Source organism: Haemaphysalis longicornis, unplaced genomic scaffold (genome assembly GCF_048455015.1).
Source record: "Haemaphysalis longicornis isolate Haplotype H1 unplaced genomic scaffold, Haemaphysalis longicornis Haplotype H1 scaffold_26, whole genome shotgun sequence".
Classification (NCBI taxonomy): Eukaryota; Metazoa; Arthropoda; class Arachnida; order Ixodida; family Ixodidae; genus Haemaphysalis; species Haemaphysalis longicornis.
Window position 1 is genome coordinate 1,348,980 of NW_027526319.1, and position 25,343 is coordinate 1,374,322.

Below are 25,343 nucleotides of genomic sequence, written 5' to 3' on the forward strand. Positions count from 1 at the left end.
TCCTTACCATTTTTGGTTAAAAAAGAAAACATCTTTCAGGGCTGGCATAGAGTTGAGGGAGTTCTGAAAAGCCAATTCTTTCAAATTGATTGATTGTCCTTATTAACATGGAGGATCGTAGCTGAAAGGGGATTAGGGACTATAGGAGGGGGATAGCTGGCTGGCATGTCTTCGTGCCTTGAGACACAGTTGTATTTTGTCTTCCTGGCCCCTTTAAAAACTGAAGCTGTGATTTTCAAACTTTGGAAAATTGTGGAAACGAACAGCAAAAAAGGAAACGAGAAACACATTAGACAAAAAAAAAGCCTGGGAAATTATGTTTTTTCAATGGCCCCGCATAGCACGCAACAAACTTGTGCAAAACAGTTATGCATTGCAGTGAGTTGTGTTTCATCTGATGGCTGTACTTGAAAAGCAGGCTCCTGAAGCAGACATTGGGGACGGAAGCGACGAGCTGTAAACTTCAGAATAGTGCAGTAGTTCTCACTGTGTTCTTTTCCTGCCAAGTTACTTTACTCCAGGCCTTGTTTTGTCACATGCTTATTGTCCTGCGTGTTTTTCACTGTTTCAGTAACGCAGCCATACTAACTTGCTCACTGAACAATAAGTTTTATGCTGTGATAGGAGAAAAGGGACATACGAATATTGGTGTTTTTGTACAAATTTATGGGGCAGTGAACATGCAAGTTTGTGCCGTACTCCATTAGAATAGCTGTTAATGTCAAGAAATCCTGTGCTCACCTTTCATAGCTTAGCTGAATTGCTACTTACCAAGAGACCAGGGGCCCTATTCTCGACTGCACAAATTGCCGGCATTTCGGCCATGTTTTTTTGCGTAAGCACGACGTAAGCAATTAGTGACGTGCTGCACCTATAGCTATGACGACATGCAGTGTAATTTGACGAGTCACTCATAAAGATCTCGACCAAGGTATCAAATATTGTGCAAGAAAGATATAAAAACACTTGGCATGTACTATAAAAATTAAGACGGTAGCTGAGGCTGACAAGAAAAACACATTTCTGGAGGTCAGAATTGGCGTCAACACCACAAGGCGATCGAGTAACGTTGATCCAAAATCGAGCGAAAGGCGGATGTCGAGCTAAAGAACATTACACAATTTTTTTACCGTATCTATTTATTTATTTCAATCGCTTTTAGTAACATAGCTGGGCTCTCTGGTTCAATGCTAGCTTTGTTGCATTATCACCTTCCCTGCCGCCACCCCCGCCAGGCCATCGTCTGCTGCTATGTTACAAGTTCATGGCGTGATCACAGAAAAAGACGGCCGCGACCATCGCTTCTATGACACATAAGAGCAGCGAAGCGCTACACCTGATATCCGCCGAGCGCACCGATGTCGCCGATTCCCTCATTCGTCAAGCTCGACTTCAATCAGCGCCGTAATGAACCAAATAGTCACTTTTCTTTGTTATTTTTCTCGTGAGTTCGATCATGTGACCCAACAGCTTACTAGGACGAGTGTGGACAAATGCCATGCATTGAGTTCTTATTGTCATGGAGAGGCGTGTACTGCCCTCTTATGTTGCGGTTACGCCAAACAAATCTTTTTTATTTTATTGCCGAACATAAAAGCAAAATACTGCACGTTATTTATATGCTCCAAGATGGCTGACTTGGGAGCAGTTGAAACTATAATTTGTTTCGGTAGGAAACATGCTTTAAACAGCGCGCTTGCGAAACTGCGCCTGCTGCAAATTGCCGCACATTTTGCGGCGCTGTAAGCCGGGGCAATTTTTTGCCCTATTTTGCTTGTATTTTGCGACAAAAACAGCCGCCATTTTCAAGCTGTTACGTAGCATTACGTCACTTTTACGCAGGCTGAAGTTGCCAATGCATGACGTAATTGTTCCCGCCAACTGTTCAAATTACGTCACGCCTTCTCAGCCAATCACAGAGGGGAAGTGTATTACAAGCAGTATTGTTGTTGAATAGCAAAGACAGGCTTACGTTGTCATGTCTAGTGCTTTTAGTCTGGTTTTTCATTGCCGGCCAAGAATTATGTGTTTTCAGTAAAGAGAAATAAGGCGAACTTTAGAATTGGTGCCCGTAGACGTCATAAAACGTCAAAATGACGACAGCACACACAACCGCTTTGTCAACGGGAAGCACGTGACCAAAATTGAAAGCCAATCAGAAAAGACTTCCGGAAAATTGCCTGAATTGCCGGCAATTTGTGCAGTCGAGAATAGGGCCCCAGATAAGAGCTGACTCCCATTCCCCGAATATTGCAACCATCATTTGTATTCAGCCACGTTTTCAAATGAAATGGCATTGGTTATGTAGCTGCTTGCCTAGGGGATAATGGTTTTTTTTTTTTTTTTTTTCGGAGTACCTAAGAAAAAGTAAACAGTTTTTCAGCTTGCATGAGGAAGGATCTGAAGGTCTTAGTCAATTCCTATTTCAGTGGCACAGGCTACACTGCAGTGATGGTTAGGCAAAGCATTATATAAATAACCAGTTACATTAGCAGGCGCCTCATCCAAGGCCTTCATTACAAAATCGACTTGGTCACGATCCTGTGTGTTGAAAATGGCCAGAAAGCCATTCTTGAAAAGTTGTGCCTTGTGAAGTTCCATGGTTCAGGGGTCCTGAGATGTGTTCTTGTGTTCACTTGAAGCGAATAGGAAGGTCATGTCAGCATGTTTTTGTTTAGCCTGTTCTGAAGAAAAAAAAAACGAAAAAAACAAAAAAACGATTTGTCATGTTGTGGTGTAGGACATTAGTTTGGACAGGGTTTTGCGTTTTGTTGGTGTCCCTTAGCAGGGCTGGACACAAGGCTGGAGTTATTAGCCAGTGGGACATCTTGAAGATTGCGCACTTCGACAAAAGAAACGACAAACCACAGCGCTGACTCACAAAGAACAGTTTTGAGTCAGCGCTGTGGTTTGTCGTTTCTTTCCCTAGTGTCCGTGTTTAAGTGCGCCACCTTCAAGATGTCCCATATGCATTACCAACTAGCCCAGTTGTCACTTCTTCCATTAGCCAATGCTGCAGGCTGCCTCTTCTTCGTGGTGTATTCTTTATGCTTATTTGACACCAGAATCAGGAAAGTAGCTTAGATCGCCACTGTCCTGAATGTGTTTCTTTGTCATCTTAATTTGATATTGTATTTCTGAATACTACACTTGTCCGACCAATGGCTTTGGAAGTTCTATATGGCTCCTGCCGTGATATGATTAAGCGCCCACCGCGGTGGCCCAGTGGCTAAGGTGTTGTGCTGCTGAGCGCGAGGATGCGGGTTCGATTCCCGGCCGCGGCGGCCGCTTTTCTGGTGGAGGCGAAAAACAAAAACGCCCGTGTGTACGAGATTTCGCCGCACGTTAAAGATACCCGGGTGGTCAAAATTAATCCGGAGCCCTCCACTACGGCGCGCCTCATCGCCTGCGTTGCATCAGTGCGTTAAACCCTACAATCAATCAGTCAATCAATTAATCAAGCAATCGAATGATTAAACATGTGTCTGCTTAGTGTGCTGCAGGAGAACTTTATTGATATGTTTTCAAGGGGACTGCGAAATAGGGAGGTATGGCCTGGGAAAATGTACCATCTAAACTTACCTAGCAATGTTACATTAAGGGCTGGGACAATGCATTGTCAATGAGCGAATCAGTGGGGTTCTGCTGTACTTGTGTCACCGACAGTTTAAACAAAGTCAGAGAATGAATTCATATTTGTGTGGAATACCGTGGGATATTCAGAATGGTCTTAATGCTGTGCAATCTTTCACTAACATTTAAAACACTGCAGTGCTCTATGAAAAGAAGAAGAAGAAGAAGAAGAATGTTTATTTCCGCCTTGTAGATACAGACAGGGGGAACTGCAGAAAAAAGCTGTCTAAAGCAGCTTGACGAAGCCGCAGCTCCCTTAATTAGCAGCAGTTGGGCAGCGCAACAAAAAGAAACACAGTTGCATCAGGATACATTTGTAAAAGGGGCCCAAATTGCCTCATTGAAAAAAGATACAAACATACAAAAGATACAAAAAGATACAAAGAACTTTTACATAGTTACATCTGGAGTATAATTACGTCACGTGTACAGTACCACAAAGAGCAATGAAACAATATCACATTTTCGCATATATACTACGTAATTCACGAAACGAGCATGTAGATAAATTGAAACTCTCAACAACGTATTTATTTAAAAGGGATGGAAGTGTGTGTCGTACAAGTGCCTTTCCGGAGTTTGTTCGTGCCGTAGGCACTATCCATTGTTCTCTTTGCCTAGTGGGGTATAACCAGTTTTTTTGACGTAGGTCAGCAAGATTTCGGATGTAATTTAAAAAAAAAAAAAAAAAAAAGTCAGCAAGATTTCGGACGTAAAAGTCAGCTGTGCATCGTGAAAAGTGTAATTTTGAGTGTTTTAGGGGCGAAGCATTTTAGGGGCTTTGGCTGTCGGCGTCTCCTGTCATCGTCTCGTGTAGTCACGGTACTAAAACACCGAGACACTTGTTTTCTGACGCCTCACACTAGAATGTTTCATCTCCATGGGCAAAAACACGTACCTAAAGAACACACCAGGACACTTGCTTTCGAACGCCTCACGCTAGAACGCTTCGTGCTTCAAAGACAGGAGACTTTTACAGCAAAGCTATAAACCTCTACCCCAACAGTTTCATACCCGTGGGCAAAAATGCCAAGGGGCCAAGGCCTAAAATACCAAGTGCTCGGCATCATTAGGACCAGAGAGAAGAACTGAAGAAATATATTATGCATATTGACTGGCATTGTCCCTGAAGAAGAAAGTGTATGATAGCTGCTTCTTACCGGTACTCACCTACGGGGCAGAAATTTGGAGGCTCACTAAGAGGGTTCAACTTAAATTGAGGACGACTCAGCGGGAAATGGAGCGTAAAATGATAGGTGTTACATTAGGGGACAAGAGGAGCGTGGAGTGGGTCAGGGAGCAAACGCGTGTTAAGAATATATTAGTAGAAATTAGGAAGAAGAAATGGACTTGGGCAGGGCACGCAATGCGAAGGCAAGATAACCGTTGGCCATGAAGGGTAACAGAGTGGATCCCCAGAGAAGGCAAGCCTTGCAGGGGGTGGCAGAAAGTTAGATGGGCAGATGAGATCAAGAAGTTTGCGGGGATAAATTGGTCACAGTTAGCACAAGACTGGGACAAGTGGAGATCAACGGGAGAGGCCTTTGCCCTGCAGTGGGCCTAGATGGGCTGGTGATAATGATGATGATTGGCTAGGATTAGCTACGCAATTGCTGAGTGCATATACTAAATGTACATATGTGTATAGTTGAAACAGAATCGTCTTCTGTCTCTCATTGCCCACTAGCAGTGACTTTGCTGGGGGAAACACTGGCGCACACTGCATGTTTCGCCCCTCCCAGGTTTAACATTAGTGGAGACGGCCCGGGATTTTTTTGTTTTCTCACTAATGTGATTTTTAAATGTGTTGTAAGTATTGACCGAGACGCTTTTAGTCTTCCCACAAATCTAGCACAGACCATTTTTTAGCTGCCAACGTGATGCCGATTTTCTGTCTTGAACAGTCTTGATTAATGGTTGGTGTAGTTTACTTTGGTCATGGCAGCAGTCTTTCAGAAGGTACAAAGAAGCTATATTTTACGGCAAGAGCTTTGGAGATGGGAAACACTGCTGTCGTGTATGTGGGAAGGGAATTAAATAGGGGTTGCATTTACAAAGGGCAGCCTGTGTTCTTGCGAGGAAATGTCATTGCATTCTTTGTGCAAGCACCTCAGTGGAAAATTACACATTGGCTCTGGTAAAGTTGCGACTGAGATTTTCCTCTTGTTTGCAGCCAGAGGACGCAGGCTGCCATCACGACTGCCGTTTCGACGAGTTCGGATTCAGAATTGAAGATGAAGGTGAGTCAACATTCCTGCACACTACATCAAGTTAGTATTGTGGGCCTATATGAACTTTGGAGTTACATTTATAGACAGCAGCCTAAGCTGAAGGGAAATGACAGCAGACGACAGAAGCTGGTGGCACGGTCCAGCCAAAAAAACTTAATTAAAGCTGCGACGAGATAAAACGCTTTTGAGGGTGCCCTTCACTGCTTTCGTATGAGTCGGGCAGTTTTGTCTGCTGTGCTACTGAGCAACTTTCGCACATGCATTTTGTGTGATCCGCCTTGTCTGAAAACCTTTTGTCGCACCAAGCTGATCTTTTTATGTGGCATAACTGGCAAGAGGGAATGTAAATGGGGCATCGTGACAGCTAAAGTACATTTGCTAGCTAAGCTGTAGCTGGCATTTGCTGACCTTTTTTTTTTTTTTTTTCCGAGAAGCAACCACAATGTCACACATACCTAAAAGTAATTTCCAGATAAGCTTTTGGAAATCGGACGAAACATGCATGTGCTAGCAGAAAGATACATTGTGCAGCATACGGCACGGGCTGACCCACCCAGCAGCAGCGAATGGCACTCTTATTAAAGGGGCCATGAAGAGAAAACACAAGTTTGGTTCATTCGAAAGATTGCCTCGTTAGAATCGTACTGACATCACTTTTAACGTAAACTTCGTTCAAATAAGCTACATAATTAGGAAAAAAGGGAATGGCCATGCGACCCACTCGCTCATTTCCCGCAACAGAACCTATGATGTCATACCAGCCAGCTCTGCGATTGGTGGAGGCCGGCAGAAGCAAACGCAAATTAGGCAGGGCTCAAAAGCTTCCCGAACGAGCTGTCTGCACTTAAATGTAGGGCACATTCTGTTTGTATGAATAAGAATGGTGGGACAAACAGTGAAAGTTACGAAAGCACACATAAACATAGAAGTACTGATGCGTTCTGCTGTTGGTACTGCACGCACCATGCTTGGTTTAGATGCGCCGGAGTGCCAGGCTTTGGGGTTGTCTCAGATGACACTGGCCGATTGACGCAAGCAGCGGCGTAGGACGTGACCATATTTGTCGAGCGAGCACTCTGTTTCACGAAATGATTTATGTGTCTCCTTGAACAAAAAGAAGCCAGGTTTAAATACGGTCACAAACAAACCAAAGGCAGAAAACGGCTTGCCACGGTGTGGTGGTGCCATCTAGCTTGACTAGCAGCAAGCAAGTCTCCGCTCCACACCAAGTTTAGCTGAAAGACCTGTTCTTATGATGTGATTGCAAACGTTGTTCAAACACACGTTTCGGCGCGAGAATCAAAATTTTAGTTTAAATTGATTAATTTCGCAGTGCATAAAGCGTCTTTTGCTTCCATACAAGTGCTGGGGGCACTATAGAACACGAAATCTTTCGAATAAAATAGAGCATTTTGTCTTCATGGCCCCTTTCAGGTGCCACCATGACACCACCTTAGCTTCCAGTAGATGACAGACTGCGTACACTACTAGTAGATAATACAGATTAAAATGCGCACACGTAAAAGAGGCTTGCCAGTAAAAAATAAGTTTAGTTCTATTAACCAAAATGCCAGACAACTGGAGTTATTCATTAAGGTGCTAGCACACGCTAGCGAATTGGTTAGGGAAGGTTTAATGCGCCGACGCTACACAGGCGATGAGGTGCGCCGTAGTGGAGGGCTCAAGATTAATTTTCACCACCTGGTGATCATTAACGTGTGGTATAAAGGCAAGACTTGTACAAACAGTCAATCTTTACTGTGTTGCTACGCTAGAGCGCAGATTCTGCTCCATTTGCATACTTATAATGTGGCAAGTGAATGTGCTCATGCTACATGGTAACATCTAAACCTCTGGCTGTGAATGAAAGGAAAGCAGTAAATGTATCGAGTCATAGCTCCGTGGGCCGGCCAGATAAACTCAAAGTAGCTGCGTTCACTGTCATTTTGTTAGTATTACAATACATAGCCATTGATTAGACCCGTAGTTACTTTTCTTATGCTCAGCACTTCTTGTGTGTCAGTTACAGATTGAGGGGAGTTTTAGTCTTTGGAGAAGTCAGTTCTTTATTGCCACTTCTTTGTCCTTTCAGACGGCCCGGAGCAGAGCCGCTGTGGGGTGGACAGTGAAGAGCCCTTCCAGGAGAACCCCCAGCACCGGCTGCAGTGGATCGCCTACCTCGAGTTCACCCACAACAACGAGGTCGGCGACCTCACCTGGGACAAGGTACCGTCTCTGCTGTAGTGACGTGGAATGCTGACAAGGGTGGCTGTGCGGCGGCATTTTGATTCACTGCACAGCTGATGACTAAAAATGATCTGCACAAAGATGATGGCGTAGAGAGGTTCTTTAATTTAGAACAAAAAGGAATGAATTTCCAGTCATGAATGTTACACAGATCCTGCTCTTGCAGTAAAGTTAATTGGCCTGGAGGAATCGGCCTGGAGAAGTACCATGCTTTTTGCTGAAAGCATGGTACGGCCTCAATGGGCAGTAAATCTCGCATCTAAAAAGAAGCATTTTAAAGCGAAGCTGTAGTGTTCTCACTAATGGCGTCTGTAACGTGACAATGGGTGATGTGAAAGAAAAAAACGGTTCCGGTGGCTGGAGTTGAACCTAGGTCCCTCGCGTTATGAAGCTGGTGTTTATTCTATCGCTCCATTTCGACATGGTTGAAGTGGTTTGATTTAGAGAAAGGTTCATGGATGTGCAAAATTACAGGAAAATTCTGCACCCCACCGTGTTAACCCAACGATAATCCATCACAAGAAAGCTTTGCGTTCAACCGTCGTCGTTGTTACATGGAAGGGTGTCGGGTTTATTGTAGGACACGTAGGAAATGCGTTTAATTTTGGGCACAGGAGAGCTAAAAACATAAAAATGCTTAAATGCATCTTTGCACTAATTAACAAGTGGCTATGTAAAACTTTGTTGACTGCAAAGTAGAAAACCCTAAAGCTATTTTGTAGTTTGACATATGCACCACCAAGCTCATGCCACTCTAATTTGGGTTGTGTTAAGAATGTGAGAGTTACGTTACGAAAGAGGGTGCTTAAGAAGCTTCCTTTGCACAAAACAAAATTAAAATGTGGGATGCTGGTTGAATCTCGCACTTTTACCAAGCTCGTTAGCAAGTTCCGCGGTGAGGTTACTCAGCATTCCAGTGATGAACAAAGACTCATATTCGCATTGCCTCTCTTTCTTTCTTTCTGGCCTTCATGGCCATCTACTGCACGGGCTCACCAAGTAACACGATCTTGCCGCTGAACAGGTTGTTGCAAGTTTTATTTCTTGTATAGCAGCCGTATTTTGGATAGAAGAAAAATATAAAAATACAGGTGCTAGTGTTGTAGCGCGCACAATGGTCTTCAGAGTTTCAAATCATGCCTTGTAGCTTCGCTGTTTTCTGTCATTGACATCAGTCAAGATGTCATTTATATAGGCAAATTCCCAAGCAAGCGAGGCTATAGAGGGTGTGCTAATGCAGCAGTTTGCAGATTGTCTTACATGGTATGCCTTGATAATCTGCTTAGTTGTTTGATTTGATTTGATCTCTGTGTTTTGAAAGCACTGTGGAATCTTTAAAAACCGGCCTGGATATCCGCACGGCCATTTAGTGCAACACTGTATCTCAACATGCACTGTAACATGTGCAGATTTTCAGGCTGGATTTACATAGCTTGTCATCTATATTGCACGGCAGTAACTGCACCGTTTCTGAATTTGCTTGGAAACAGGGCTTAATCGTGATTGTTCATTCTTTCTATAGTGCTTGTCCTTTGAGGTGCTGAGCAAATCCGTGCCTTTACAGTTCGGCCTAAGCGTGAGATGCCTTGTGTCATCCTCGGGTATCCCACAGGGATCAACTCTTGCTCCCCTGCTGTTCTTTATTTACGCGAGTGAAGTGTCGGTGAATCTCTACTACTCCATGTCCTTTGATTGGTTGAGGGGTGGCTGCCATGGCGACTAATGCAGGTGGAGCCCCACCTGCCGCACACGTCCAAGCTGCGGGGCCTGGTGCGGAACGGGGGCATCCCGCACTCGCTGCGGCCCCAGCTGTGGATGCACCTGTCTGGGGCGGCCCGCAAAAAGCGCCAGGCGGACCTCGCCTACCGGGAGGTCGTCCGGGCCAGCGCCAATGACCACCTGCTCACCTCCAAGCAGATCGAGAAGGTATCCAGCTGTGTTGAACTCACACGAACCCAATTTATTTTCTGTTTAGAGCGGCAGCTATTTTGGTATGGTCCTTGTTGATGCCGCCATAACGCTGACTACTATGACTATGGTTCCTTTAAGTCTTTGATGAGGCATGTAACGTTTTTATCTTAATAATTTGCCAATTTCTGGATAAGTATATTATAATTTGTTTCATTTATGTTATGAAATTCGAAGACTCAAGCATGTAAACTTGTATGTGCCTTTTATTTGTAATATTTTTACCTGTATTTTCTGTAGTTGTAGTTGTCAGTATAAGTTTTGCGCTTTAGTCATTGCTTTCAGGAGGAGTTTTTGTAATTGTTCATTTTGGTGAATTGTAAGATATTTTTGCTTGTGATCGGCACCCGTTGTTGCCACAGGTTGCCAAGGAACCCTCGAGCCATCACTGAAAGCTTTTACCTTGGCCACCCTCCACCTCCAGTGGAAAAAAAATGGCTAACAATTACTGCACTTTCTAATGCGAAATTTTTGCTCATTGCAAACTGCAGTCTTTCTCGGTCACAGCGTATAGCTGGTGTGTGCGAGGAAGTGATTACGTGATCAGCAAACGCACGGTGGTGTGCTCTACTCTGCCGTTATCTCGCAATGCATCGGCGCTGCCGAGCATATGTTATTGTAAATCGTGTTTGAACCTCCCGTACATGGTTCAGATGAGTCCCGTAATGGGGAGGATGCGAAGCACATCTACTGGTTGCCTCACTCGTTGTTCAGCACTCACTCCTGAATGCTGCAGTGCTCTGAGGCCGAACTGACTCGTAGGTTCTCTTGACGGCAGCGATGGTAAGCCTCTGCATCGGTGGCGCGAACTGCGTCTCAGGAAGGGACTGCGAACTGCATCTTGGGAAGGGACCGCGAACTGCGTCTCAGGAAGTGAACGCACATTATCATCGAGCGCTCAAAGGCATGCGCTTCTATGGTGTCATCTCGCAGCACATCGCCACCGCCCAGCATGTGTCACTGCCTCCCTCTCACACTTTCGCCATGCTTTTCCGACGGGGAGCGTCTCGTGGGGATTCAGCATACTGCTCTCCCCCTCACACTTTTGCCACATTTTCTTCCTCCGTTGTCTTTGTGTCTTTGCTTGCTCAGTTACGACGCCGATGTCAAACCACAGTAGCGGCTGCCAAAATGCTCCACACTAAAACGAATCAAGGAATGAAATGAAGGTGTGTACTGACGTGCCAAGCCTCCTCTTGAGCCCTAGGGTGTTGCTGTTGTTGGGATGTGTGCAGGACCTTCTGAGGACGATGCCAACCAATGCCTGCTTCTCGCACCCTACAAGCACGGGAGTGCCGAGGCTTCGGCGTGTGCTCCGGGGGCTCGCATGGCTCTATCCGGATATCGGATACTGCCAGGGAACCAGCATGGTACGTGCTATTCAGTGTTGGCACTGTTTCGAGGGAGGAGTTATTTGGCACACGATGCCCTGTGCTTGTCTCGCACCGTTGGAGACGAGGCAGAGTTATCGTTAACGACCAACTAAAGCGAATTTTGTTGGGTTGCCATCAGCACTGTGAGAGATCTGTGCGAAATTTTGAACTCAGGGTGCTTGATCTCTCGAGTCAACATTTTGCATTTGGAAGGAGTGTAGAATTTTGGGAGGCTAATAAAAACATTTTGGCAGGTACCTCGGCAATGCTTTCGGCGTAAATGAGTGCACTGAATGCCTAAACTTGATTAGTTGTAGGAGTTATTTGACACTTCTAAAGATTGCACCTACTGCTTTGGCTTGTGGACCTTCTGTCGTATCTATGCCAAACTGGAAATGTGTACATAACACAATTATTCAGTTATGGGGGTGGAGAACGTCGTTGTTGGCCATGTCCTTAGCCTTCAAGTCACCCCACTGCCTGTTATTTGAGGCTTGATGTTGCAGCATGGTGGCTTTAGCTGTGGGGACACTAGTTTGAATGTTTAATCTACTGAAATTTCAATCTTTGACTCTTTTGCTAGCATGGGAAATTGACTGATTTTTTGGTGTCTAAGAGAGCATTTCTTTTTTCTGCTAGACATTGGTTTGGCACCAACTGCAGCGGCATTAAACACAGATGATTTAATGGCCTTTTCAGCATCACCAGTTTTTAAAATGCTTTCATTCATGATATTTGCAGAAAAAAATATCAAAATCAAAATTTTTGTCTAGTTGTCGTGGAAAATGATAAAAAAAGAAGTTGTGTGTAACAAGCCGCCAGTGGTAGAAAAAAATTAAAATATACATTTTGTCGCGAAACATGTCGAAAACACGTGCTAGTAAAAATGTTGACTTGCGGAGAATGGTTCATCAGATAAAAAAATGTTAGCATGCAAGGTACCCATGCCATGCAGTGAAGCCCACCTTCCATTTCAAAAGGCGCTATTTTGGATGGTTGCCTGGAAGGAATTTGGTGGTTTGAAATCATCAGAGGCACCAATTTGTCCCCACGTGACGTAAAAAGATCTTGTCAATGACTCACTTTGCATTGACAGCATACATGTTTTTGTACATTGGGTCCTAGTGTGCACGTTTTACTGCCCTTCAAATGTCCAGCCTCGCTGCATATCAAATGGCTGGCAGACCAACACAAGCTGTGGGAGGTGGTTTTAAAACACAGCAGCAAAGGGTGTGGCTGCGGGGCAGCTGTTTGCTGCATATTTCTGATTACAAATGAGGGGCGAGTTCAATATAGTGTTTCAGTGAGTACAAATTAAAAGCATTCGTAGGGTTCGAAACTGAGGTTACCATCCTTACTTGGTTCCGTTGGTGGCTGATGCTTACGGGGCTCACGCGCACAAAATGCAGTCTTATTCAATTTGAAATGATGATGGAAACGTTTATTGTACAGAGGGGAAGTTGTTACGGCCATCCACCCGTGGGAGGACTCCTTAGTCCAGGAATCCTTTCCAAAGAACTACCCTTTGGCAACTCATTCAGCTCCTATCCAGTCACGAAAGATGTTTCTTATGAAAAAAACTGTAAAAATATCGAAAAGATGGTAGATTTCTTACTAAAGCAATGAAATATGGGTGAGAGCGACCTATTATGCGCCAACGTGAAATATACATACAGTAGTTCAAACCCTGATAATTCGTACTTTCGGTTAATTAATTCAAACAAAATTCAAGTTTTTGTTGGCCGTCTATCCTTTCAATGTATTTAAGAGCCACTTAATTCAAACTCCGTCATTCAGTTAATGCGTACTGTTTGTGTGTCCACGCTGGAAAATATCTACTGCTTTCCCGCAACTATTTGAAAATTTGTGTGCCTATATAATCATAGCAGTCGAAAAATGAAAAATAAGCGCCTTAAGCCTTCGAGGAAAAGGGCGTTGCTAGTAAGCAAAACGTGTGAAGTGAAGCACAAGTAAGGTACATCGTGACGTTTCTCAACTTTGTAGCGTTATGCACCGTTTTCACGATGCGAATTTAAAACCAAAACAACCAACAGGCCTCAAAAAACATCTAAACACGATTCACTGCCTACACCTGTCGAAGCGGTCAAAACCATGCGGGCCACTGTCGCAAAAACGAAAAAAAAAAAAAAAGCACCATCATGCATTCACGTTTTAGCAAAAAAAGAAAAAGAAAAACGACACGGCGGTTATGAAAGTGACGCACACGGCATTCGGTTCGTAGACCTTACACCTCTGCTTTCTGTTTATTTTGTGCAGTTGGGGTTTAGAAACGCTTCGAAATTTTAAAAATGTGATTAAAATTAATGCCTACTCATATTGCGGGCAGTCACCTTGCAAAGAGCCATATATATGAGAACTTCTGATTATTCAAACTTCGGTTAATTCAAACACAATCCTGGCGTTCCTTCGAGATTAAATTGTCGTCAGTCGACTGTGGTTGTCAGTGTGTTAATTGCACCTTGAAATTCAGTTGATACAGTAAAATAGAACTAGAGGCGCCATTGCAGTCGCCCAGTTGGGTTTCTTGGTGGTGGCTGAGGTTGGCAGCCGCCAGTCGCACAAAGAAGATTCTGGGACGTCGAAGAGAAGTCATCGGAAAGTGGTTGGGCAGTTGCTTCTGCTTCGTCTGCTTTCTTTAATGGTATCTCCCTCATCTTTTCGTAGTTTCGGATAAGATTGTTACCATTTTTGTGCGGACACAGCAGTCTCTTTGAATGACCCGAACGTGGTACCGTGTCTTCACGGCCCCTTTAAAGGAGCCACGAAGAGAAAATACAACTTCGCTTAATTTGAAAGAACTAGGCTTCAGTATCTGACTCAGCTCCATTACATCCACAAAAGATGTTTTTTTAAAGAAAAAAAAGCAAGAAGTATTTAAAAACTTTCAAATTTCGCGCCACAGTGGCGTGTTATGAGCAAGAATGACGTCATACGGGCCAAACAATAAAACATAATTTTCAGTGCGTTAAGTGCATGTTAGCATTCAAGTGATGCGGTCAAATGGAACCAGAGGCCCTATTACAGACGTCCAGTCATGTGCCGTCGTGACAGGTCAGTTAGGCGGCCGCCAATCGCACAAACAAGGTTCCGTGACGTCATAGAACAGTTGCGGGAAATTGGCTAGGGGATCGCGACTGCTTCACACGTTTTCTTCAGTATCTCCGTTACTTGTTCGAAGATTGCGATGATGTTGGTATCATTGTTATCGGGACTAAGCAGTCTTTCTAATAAACCCAACTTGTATTTTGTCTTCATGGCTCCTTTAATGTCTTCGTGGCTCCCTCTGCGCGTTCCATTGCAGATAGCGGCCAGCCTGCTGCTGTTCCTGGAGGAAGAGGACGCCTTCTGGATGCTGTGCACCATTGTGGAGGACATCCTGCCTGCCTCCTACTACTCCACCACCCTGGCCGGGGTGCAGGCCGACCAGCGGGTCCTCCGGGCCCTCGTCGCCGCCTGCCTGCCCGACCTCGACGCCGTCCTCAGGGAGCACGACATCGGTACTGCACGATGGCCCTTCCCCTCTTCTCTTTTTTGGAGTACTTCCACGGAGTCTTTTACGCGATTAGTACCATCTTTAGCAAAAAATCCCGGGCCATCTCCACCAATGTGAAACCTGGGGAGGGGCGAAGCATGCAGTGTATGAGCGTATTCTTGGTGCCTTGGCGTTTTTGCCCATGGAGATGAAACCGTTGGGGGGTACAGGTATACATCTTTGCTGTAGAAGTGTCTTGCCATTGAAGCACGAAGCTCTCTAGCACGAGGCGTAAAAGAGTGTCCCGGTGTTTCTTTAGTACTTTAGTACGCGTTACGAAGCATTCCAGTGTGACGCGTAAACCAGTGTCCGGGTGCTTCAGTACCATGACTACATGAGATGACGATTACGACGACGGCAGCAGACGCCAACAGCCTCAGCCCCTAAGGGGGGACACTGCTCTTAAACCAGGCCCTCTTAATTTCTAAGTAAAACTTGCCAGTCTTGCTTGCTGGTCCTTGCCAATGAAACTTGCCAGCCTTGCTGCTTTTCACCCACTGATTTCAATTGTGCCATTATTTTTCGAGTCGGTCAATTAGTTACCAAGTTACCAAGAGCTAACTAGCCATTTTTCGGAAGAACAATAGACAAAACAGTGTTGGTCACAAAACTGTAATCTTTACTATTTCCAATGCTATGTACCCTGGTGAGTGCAATAAGAGAATCAGTTTTTTTATGCACCGCTTGGAACTAATTTCACAGGTCATTAAACCTTGGTGGCACCAGTGGCAAGGAACCATTTCGAACACTGATTTCAAGCACCAAAGCTTAATGATCTGTGAAATTAGTTCCAAGCGGTGCATAAAAAAACTGATTCTCTTATTGCGCTCACCAGGGTACATAGCATTGGAAAATGTAAAGATTACAGTTTTGTGACCAACACTGTTGTGTCTATTGTTCTTCCGAAAAATGGCTAGTTAGCTCTTGGTAACTTGGTAACTAATTGACCGACTCAAAAAATAATGGCACATTTGAAATCAGTGGGGGAAAAGCAGCAAGACTGGCAAGTTTCAGTGAGTTTACTTCGAAATTAAAAGGAACTGTTTTAAGAGCAGTGCCCCCCCCCCTTCCCCCCAGTTCCCCCCAGTGTTTGTAGGGGCTTTGCCCCTAGAAATACCTTGCGCAGCTTTCTCAGTAGAGATTGTTATCAAAGTGGTGCCAGCTGGGATACCAGAGATTCAGCTGGCAGACTTGTGTGTTTGCTGGATAAACACGTTTCATTGGGTCCCACCACTTCGAACCTTTCTCAGGGGGCTTGTGAAGATTTGGTGAAGTGGGGGCTTGTGAATGACTGTTTTTTGCTGTTTAAATGAATGCACAGGGAATTACGATTTCGTTAAAACAGTTTTCAAAGTGAAGCAAGTGGCGCACAATTTCCAACAGACACTGAAAAATGACCTCGATGCCATGCTCAGGGCGCATGACATCGGCACAGCATGAACGGCTTTCCCTCTCCTCTTGTATTTTTTTCTTTCTCGAGGTCCCTTGTCAGAGTCTGTTGTGCGGCACGTTGCGGAGGCATTGAGTTTGCAGACCTTTTTCGCAGTATTCTACTGGCATCACTAACGGTTGTTGTCAAAGGGGTGCAGGCTGGGATACTGGAGCCACTTTGACCCTTCCTGCAGAAGGTCTTCTTAAGATCTTGTGTAAAGGGGGGGTTACAATGGTTGCAATTGTATTTATTGGTTATTGGTTACAATGATGAAATTTTCTTGGCACTTGAGGGCTGGTATAGGCGGTATTCGTTAAAAATTTTAGCAGTCAATTTCTCCGCTTGGCAACGCTGGAAGCTGCCACAGACATGGCCGATGCGCTACAGACACGGCGTGGCTTGGGCCACTGCGGCCGCACGCTGAAGAAAAAAAAACACCGGCGTGCGTCATCTGCTCCGTTCCAATCCGATTTTAAACGGTGGCGTCAACAGAGTTGTTATTAATTGCGCTCATATTGAACTCGAGGCAATACTTTGCGAAGGTGAGGTAGAGTTTGTAACGTGAAACACAATCATGTGTTTCACAGTTGTGCTTAGCATGGGCAAGTACTGCCATCCCGCGGAGCCCAACAGGATGGCAGGAGAAGAGGGGTGCCTGATCTGGGGGCCGTGCGCACAACGTTGCCTAGCAAGAGACGCTTGGCCACAGATATGGCGGCGCACACTTGGTTGCCTGCATGCATTCCACGCCATCGAATACCGGCTATAAGTGGACTACACTGTATGCACATTCTTTGTCAGTGACCACCTTTTGACAGATGAAGCACCCATGCGTCACACACACCGACTTTCCCGAATCAACTTTTAAAGCGATAGCTTACTTAGTGGGACTGATGGTGTCCCGCCAAAAAAATAATGCATTTCTCCATAGACCGGCTGGTCGACTGAAAATCTTTGATAAGATGTCTGAACACATGGGGCAAGCTTGAAACCGGGATTCCATTGCGTCGAAAGGGTAGCTCGAAAATCACGCAAAACGTACGGTTCTGGACAAGACAATACACGCACTGATCATGCAGAAGGAGTACAGTAGTATACTTTTACAGGGTTCGTACAGGTCCTTGAAAACATTGAAAACCCTTAAAATTGAAAATTGAGTTTTCAAGGGCCCTGAAAACCTTGAATTTTTTCCTTCTCCTTGAAAACCCTTGATTTCTTTGGGCAACAGAGAGGAGACACGATTACGTGACTGGGTTTTCGTGGCCTATATCAGTGTAGCCCTGCGTGCTCCCCATCCAAAACATGCTTTTTACAATTTAAAGCCAGCTTGGGGGTGCAGTAGTGCTGCTTTATACAGCTTTTCCAATTTAAAGTGGGCTTGCGAGCACAGCCGTGCTGCTTTATACGATGGCTCGTACGGAACGAAATCCCTGCATCGGACGAGGCAGAAATTAGCATAGGTGCCCTTCCAATCTTCCATTGTGCTTTCTGCGTTGACTCGTCCTGTCATTCATTTTACATATCTTCCCATTGCTGTGCCCCACCATAGCTATGCCCACCATTTTTCGAAAACGAATGGTGCTTACACTCTAGGGGGAAGTAAATATGAGCACAGATAAGCAAAACTCTGAATTTGGGAACACGGTGCGTCTAGCTGCTAAGCTTTACTGGGATATTTTATTTTAAATGGATGCGATGGTGGGGAGAGCCAGTGGAGTCGTCAATCACCCTCTTAAAATGAACACGGAAATTCGGGGGATGAGAATGGCAGGGGTATTGAGTTAACCCGCCGCGGTGGCTCAGTGGCTAAGGCGTTGCGCTGCTGAGCACGAGGTCGCGGGTTCGATTCTCGGCCGCGGCGGCCGCTTTTCTGATGGAGGCGAAAAGCAAAAACGCCCGTGTGTTCGAGATTTCGGCGCACGTTAAAGATCCCCAGGTGGTCAAAATTAATCCGGAGCCCTCCACTACGGCGCGCCTCATCGCCTGCGTTGCGTCGGCGCGTTAAACCCTACAATCAATCAATCAATCAATCAGGGGTATTGAGTTATGTTCCTCGCTATTCGAGTCTGCGTATTAAGAGCATCTGCAGACCTCGAAAAAGTTCAAGAGGGCATGGCTTTTGTAAAGCTCCCTCAACATTACTACAGGTGGGGGTAAACTTAAACTTGTCCACTTGTAAAGGGTCATTTTTTGACATGTATGTTAAGAAGCAGGCATTTAGCGTGTGAAAAGAGTAGTGAAACATTAGTACATGTGCTCCCCTGCACCCTTGAAAATGCCTTGGCAGGGCCTTGAAAGTCCTTGAATATCCTTTAATTCTTGTCCTTGAATCCTGTATGAACCCTGCTTTATCTCACAGCACATATTGGTGTGCATTTAGATCGTTCGTAGACGCGTTTACTTAGTATGTGGAAAATACCGCATTTGTGCGCATATAACCCACTCTTGCGTATAATCTGAACCCCACTTTTGGCCCACTGGCAGAGAAAAAAAAATCCTCGTGTATTGCCTGCACATTTGATACAAGAAAGGTGGCACCAAAGCTACTGCTCAAGCAACATATCACATACTGTGTAGACAGAAAAAGTGTATGTTTAGCACTGACTGCAAGGCGAAAGCCACAATTCACTAATAGGATTCAGTTGATAGAGTGCGCTCGTCCTTGTTTTTTCTTCCTTGTCCTTGCATGTTTTGTTACTGCGTAAGAGCTTCATGGCACAACGTGCATTGCCGTGAAGCTGGACTAAAGGAAAAACCCCGCGTATTATGTGCACCCCTACTTTGCCGCTGGAATTTTCACATTTTTGATACGGGTTATATGAGCGAAAATATGGTAGTTGCATGGTTTCGTTCCTCGTGTGCGATTTGGGCCTTTCAAGGTTTGACAATAGATTGGACACACTTTCAGCGAAAGTGGGACTCACTTTTAGCTTTCGTGCTACTCTCAACTTTTCGTTACGAAGGGATGATAAAGTTTTGTACTATCCAAGCGCCCTGTCACTGTGAGGAGGCTGTCTGGCCTGGCCGCCTTCTTACGGTCCGTTTCTCTGTTCCCTCTCCTCCTCCTCCGTATGTCCTGTCGGGGGCCCCGCCCAGAGCTGTCGCTGATCACCCTGCACTGGTTCCTGACGCTGTTTGCCAGCGTGGTGCCCATGCGGGTGCTGCTGCGCATCTGGGACCTGCTCTTCTACGACGGCTCCATCGTGCTCTTCCAGGTCCTGCTGGGCATGCTCAGCTCCAGGGTGAGTGTCACGGTATTTACAGGAAAGCCGAGGGGGGGGAAGATTTGGCAGGTCATTCTATTCTATTCCTCTTGAAACAGAATAAGGCACGCTCCAGGAGTCTTGGAGGACGTCTTTGTTAGGCGAGCATTGTCCTGCATGACTGTCAGGAAGTGAGCCTTAGAGAACAACCAAGACGGGCGTTGATGATGATGATCAACCGATGACGATGATAAAGCATGATTGCGTGTGGAAGACCAAGCGTGCGAAGTACGAGTCCACTGGCGCATACCCTTCTGCTAGTAGTTGACACAGAGTTAGTATACAACCAGAGGGGGATCGTCCGGATGCATATTCCTCTGGCGTCATGGCCCTAACCAGTGCTTAAAATATATATATTCTAACAAAGGTATCAAAAGCATGTCTCTGCTGAAACGTTGGCAACAATCATGGTCACTACCTTGTTCGAGGTTTTCTTTTGTTATACATATATTATATATTTAATTAAGAGTAATAATGATCGTGTCCAATAAAATTGTGACTATAACTTATGTGTTATATGTAATAATGAAGCTGGGAGCTGCACAAAGATTTTAAAGTTGCTCAGGCCTCCAGTAATGGACAGTACAGACGATGGGAAAGTTGCACTTCTACGGAAAATCCAGTAGATTGGGAGCTAGGTTGATCATGTGTGCGAGGAAATCAGGATTAGTACTTCAGTGTTTCGCATATAATGGTAAAAGTGGAGTTAAAAGAAAGGTTACCTGCTTGCAGACACGAACAGCGCATAACATCGAAGAAACCATGCATTCATAAAAAAAAAGAAAGAAAAAACTGAAAGCCATGCCACTTTATTTTTTGTCAAATCAATACATGAGTGGAATTTGCTCTCACATGTTCAAATGTCTCCTCTGTCACAGCTTTCTTTTGATTTTGTTTTAACCGGTAACCCCTCCATCGTAATGTGTTCACATGCTGTTGGTATTTGTTGAATAAAGAATAGAGATTGGGTCTTGAAAAAACTGCCTGTCTATAAGTAGGGCTTGGGATATGGTTCTACTGCATTTAGTCTGCTGGAGTAATCATTAATTTGGCTTCCTGCTGTTCTTTTTGTTTCTTCTGCATGCAAGCTTGGCAGGGAAAAGTTTGTGGCGTTTCCTGCAAAAGTGAAGTTGTCTTACAACGTGCTAGCGTATTGCACTGCCCCCGAGTAGTTTCTGAGTGTTTTCAACTTTATTTCCACAGTTGCATGGTATACTGAACGGAAGATGATAGGTGTAACATGAAGGGACAAGAAGAGAGCCGAGTGGGTAAGGGAACAAACGCGTTTTAAGGACATATTAGTAGAGATTAGGAAGAAGAAATGGACGTGGGCAGGGCATGTAATGCGAAGGCAAGATAACCGTTGGTCATTAAGGGTAACAGAGTGGATCCCTAGAGAAGGCAATCGTGGCAGGGTTGCGGCAGAGAAATAGATGGGCGGATGAGATCAGGAAGTTTGCGGGGATAAATTGGTCGCAGTTAGCACAGGACCGGGACAATTGGAGATTAATGGGAGAGGCCTTTGCCCTGCAGCGGGCGTAGATAGGCTGGTGGTGGTGGGGATGATGATAATGATTATGATGATGATGGTGTACTGGCATAGAAGGTTGATGTGCTTGCTAAGGGCCTCTTGCTTTGTTGGGACACTTCTGTTGCTAGCCAGTCCAGTCATAGCTCTCCCACATCTCTTCTGCTGTCACTGGATAACCTTTATACCCCACCAAGAACGGGTGTTGCACTTGGAAAGCTCGTTACCAATGATGACTACATCTCCACTGTAACTGTTGTGCATTTTTTTTTCAGCGTAACAGTCCCGATAATGAATTTCAGTTGTTAGTCGGCACAGTATCATAACTCTGGAATTCCATGTCCGATGGCCTGTGGCGCCTTAAGGAAAGAGTTAAGCGAATTCAAATTATCGAGTCGACTGTAAGTACTGTTTGTTCAGGCACGCTTTGTATTGTTCCTCGGCCAGGTGGTCGGATCGAGCGGCAACCGGACAGACCAAAATTTTTCCTTTTAGGTCACTCAAGCACAACTGCCGTCTTTAAAAAACAGTACACACCTGTGACTGTCCAGAAGACCCGGTCCCAAAGTCCCCGAAAGGTCAAAACAGGGGGCTAATGACGTTTCTCTGTCTCCCCTCTTTGTTGGCAGGAGTCGGAGCTCCGGTCGCTGGAGAACTCGGCGCAGATCTTCAATGCACTGTCGGACCTTCCGGGCTCGGTGCGGGACGCGGAGCAGCTGTTGGAGGTGAGCGACCGGGCGTCCCGGGACGTGACGGAGTCGGCCGTGGAGGCCCTCCGGCGCAAGCACCTGGCCTACCTGATGGCCGACCAGGGGGCCCTGCTCAACCCCGAGCACGCCCGGAACCTCCCCAAGCAGGTGCGTGCTCAGGCGTCCACATGCACGGGGTCCTCCTTTTAAGTGCGGAGTACGTTAATACCGCACAGTGCCCATCCACGTCCGTGCGCATAGCATTTACAATCGCAAAAAATCACACAGGCACCGCCAGGATTCGAGCCTGCGTCTGGTAGACCAGACAGAGTCAGGGTCAGTCGTCTCACCCATTGGGCTACGAGCGTGTGTTAATACCCGAGAGTGAAGCGGCTTATGCCCTCGCCTGTAATGGTGCGGAGTACCGTAGGACCTCCCAATGTCCATCCAAGTTCATCCATGTGCACACCATCATCGAGTGAAAATGAAGCGAAATTCGATTTGAGCCGTGAGTTGCAGTTTAATTTGGAGAATAATCAAGCCGCAACTCATGGCTCAAATCGAATGACAGTCGGGGCGCGAATCGGATGTCACTCGGGGTGCAACTTGGATGTCATTTCGAGTCCCCTACTCCGCACACTCGCCATCATTCATGGAGTGCAGGTGCTGCCATTTTAAACGGGTATGTGGCAAGTAAACATATTTCTGTTATTTATGGATTTAATTTAATCAAATTAGTAGCATTCATGTAGTTAACTATCGTAATAGCAAAATTACAATACTAATTATCTAATTAGCCAATTAGGCAAGAAGTTAACAAGGTTGGTATGTCAGAGTGATCAGGGAGGTCTATTCTGTGCAAGGAAGCTACTAGATTATTGTTTTATTCCCTTAGGTATAACAAAAGAACAAGAAAAGTTCCTTCTTTTCAAAATCAGAAATAGTTTCATTTAAAAAACAAACTGAAACTTCGTTCTTTCTTTTTGTATACCGAAAGGAACTAAAGGAATAATCTAGTAGCTTCCTTGCGAATCTAGTAGCTTCCTTGCGCAGAATAGACCTTTTTGATCACTGTGAAGTAGAAATCTTCTTGGTATCTTGACTAATTAATTAATCTTGGGATGACTTCGTGAAGGTAATTTGTCTCAGAACTCAATAAGCATAGAACATATTTTTAAACTGATTTCAGTTTTGTAATTAGGATAGTTAACTACATCAATGCGGCTAATTTGATTAAATTCAGTCCATAAATAAAAATATTTTTACTTGCCATGTAGCCCCTTATAGGGACCATGAAGACACAATACAGCTGAACTCCACAATAATGAAAGTGCTGGGAAAAGCCAAGAGCTCCGCTTTTGTGAGGATTTCGTTGTTGTGGGAGTGAAATGTAAACAACAGGGAAAGCGCCCGCAAACTGAATATTTATTTCCAATATTACTTTGCGAGCTTCACCTCGTAGTAACTTCGCTACTCAGTTCTCTCACTACAAGAAGTTGTTCATGCCTAAGAACGACCGAATCGTGTCGAGGGGATGAAAAATATCCCACGGGTTTGCCTTCTCTGCACATTTTTCTCCTTGGCCCTCGCGCCAAGCATGCCCGGCTATACAAATACAGTCCAGCTTCTTCTGTTGAATTTGGCCAGACAGTGGCACCTCGTTGTTCCAGTGCTGTTCACAAAACCAAGAAAGCACCGCTTTGTCGACGTACATAAAGGGTGCAGCCGTCACTGCTTTGTTTTGCTTTTCGAAATGGTAGAGAGCCAGCTGCGGGGTCTTCTACACTCGTCGGCGCTATCCTCCCTTCCTTTAATTAGGCCACTGACTTGGGCAATGACGGCTGGCTTATCTTGCAGTGATAAAAACTTCTTCTTTTGGGCTGTTGGAGGCATTTCATTGAGAGCAAAACTGCCGATTGCCACACACACAATGAACGCGCGCATGCTATTCAGCCGTAGCCAGCTAGCCAAGCCCAAGCTCAAGCCGCGCCGTAAGTCACCCCCCTCAACAAAGTTGTGTCGCCCCCTGGTGGCGTCGCTGCATGGCTGCCTCTACGGCCACCTTGCTGAAAGGTCTTTTCTGTAATCAGATGTGGCAGCGGCCGAGCAGGTGCACTTTGACAGAAGTGTGTGCAGTTTGAGTTCGGAAAGAATGCATTTGAGCACTGGAGACAGTTAGCTTGGGCTAACTGGATTTTGTAATTTGCATCCCTTTTCATAAAATAAAGGGTTATTATTAAAAAATGCGCAGATAACAGGCTGACGAGACTTTCAGCGGATTTGGTTAATTTAATGCGGGATCGCCATAGAAACACATTTCGTTGCCGCGAGATATGAAGTAAGTGGGCTTCTATGGATGTTTGTTGGGGACCTGAAAATGTTTCGTTGTCGTGGGAATTTCGTAGTCATGGGATCGAATTATGTCTGTGTTCAACTGTATAAAAAGGTCGGTTAATTTGGACACGATGAGGGTTCCACTGCAGACAATTGCAACTACCGTATTTATTCGAATATAGGTCGACCTTTTTTTTCCGAAAATGTGCTTAAAAATTGAGGGTCGACCTATAATCGTGACCGAAGAACCTCGACCTATAGTCGTGATCAAAAATGGCGGGCGCAACGAGCGATCCGTTTCTCCGTCGCGCCCGGCGCTCCTCAAATTGAGGCGGCAGCGCGGAGCATCTAGAACAAAGACAGGCAAGAAAATAAAGGAAAAAATAACAAAACAATCAGCGTAAGAAAACCACCCACAGTCACTGCCGGCTATCGCGCATTACCTGCGGCCGAACCGGACACGAGCGAGCTTACGTACTGGCTAGAGAGCCAGATTGGCTTGGCTTGGTGTCTTTGGCTTGGCTAGGTGACTTTCGCCACCTAGCGTAGCCACCTCGTGAACGGAACGGCGTTGCCTGCTTCGCTCGCTGTCTCTACTATCTCCCGTTCTCCGTTTCATGCGCTTTCTTTGTGTTTGCTTCGTTGTGATTTCCGTACACAACGTTTTTCTCGTGCGCATTTCGCGATGTCACGTCGGACTTTAAGCGGCGGGTGATCCTGTTTGCTGAGAACTTGAACAACTGCGCCGCGCAGCGATAGTTAGTCGTTAATGAAAAGCTGATCAGGGGATGGCGGAAACAGCGGGACGAACTTTTTGCTTGTAGGGGACTGCGTCGTGCGTTTCGTGGTGGGAGGCACGATGCTCTCGAGAAAAAACTCCGGCTGCACGTGGAAGAGAAGCGTGCGAAAGGACACCGAGTGTCCTGCGAAGATATTCAGACCAAAGCTCAACAGTTAGCGCTGCGAGGCGGGATTGGCCGTTCAGCCTTCAAAGCCAGTCGGGGGCAGGGGTGGGTAATGAACTGCGGCGCATGCGGCGCAAGTTCCGACGACGACGCATTGTGTGGCTCCGACCAGTGAGGTGACCGCGTT

The 25,343-nt window shown here is 45.6% G+C and overlaps 1 pseudogene across 1 annotated transcript in view; it reads left to right on the forward strand.

Moving 5' to 3' along the window:
• Nucleotides 1–25,343, forward strand: part of LOC144172784 (small G protein signaling modulator 3 homolog) — a 71,444-nt pseudogene that overhangs the window by 2,412 nt on the left and 43,689 nt on the right. Inside the window, exons 3-9 of the transcript XR_013323105.1 lie at nt 5,807–5,873; nt 7,957–8,090; nt 9,840–10,037; nt 11,315–11,449; nt 14,775–14,970; nt 19,534–19,679; nt 21,858–22,085. The product of XR_013323105.1 is annotated as a small G protein signaling modulator 3 homolog (transcript). The remainder of the gene's footprint in view (nt 1–5,806; nt 5,874–7,956; nt 8,091–9,839; nt 10,038–11,314; nt 11,450–14,774; nt 14,971–19,533; nt 19,680–21,857; nt 22,086–25,343) is intronic.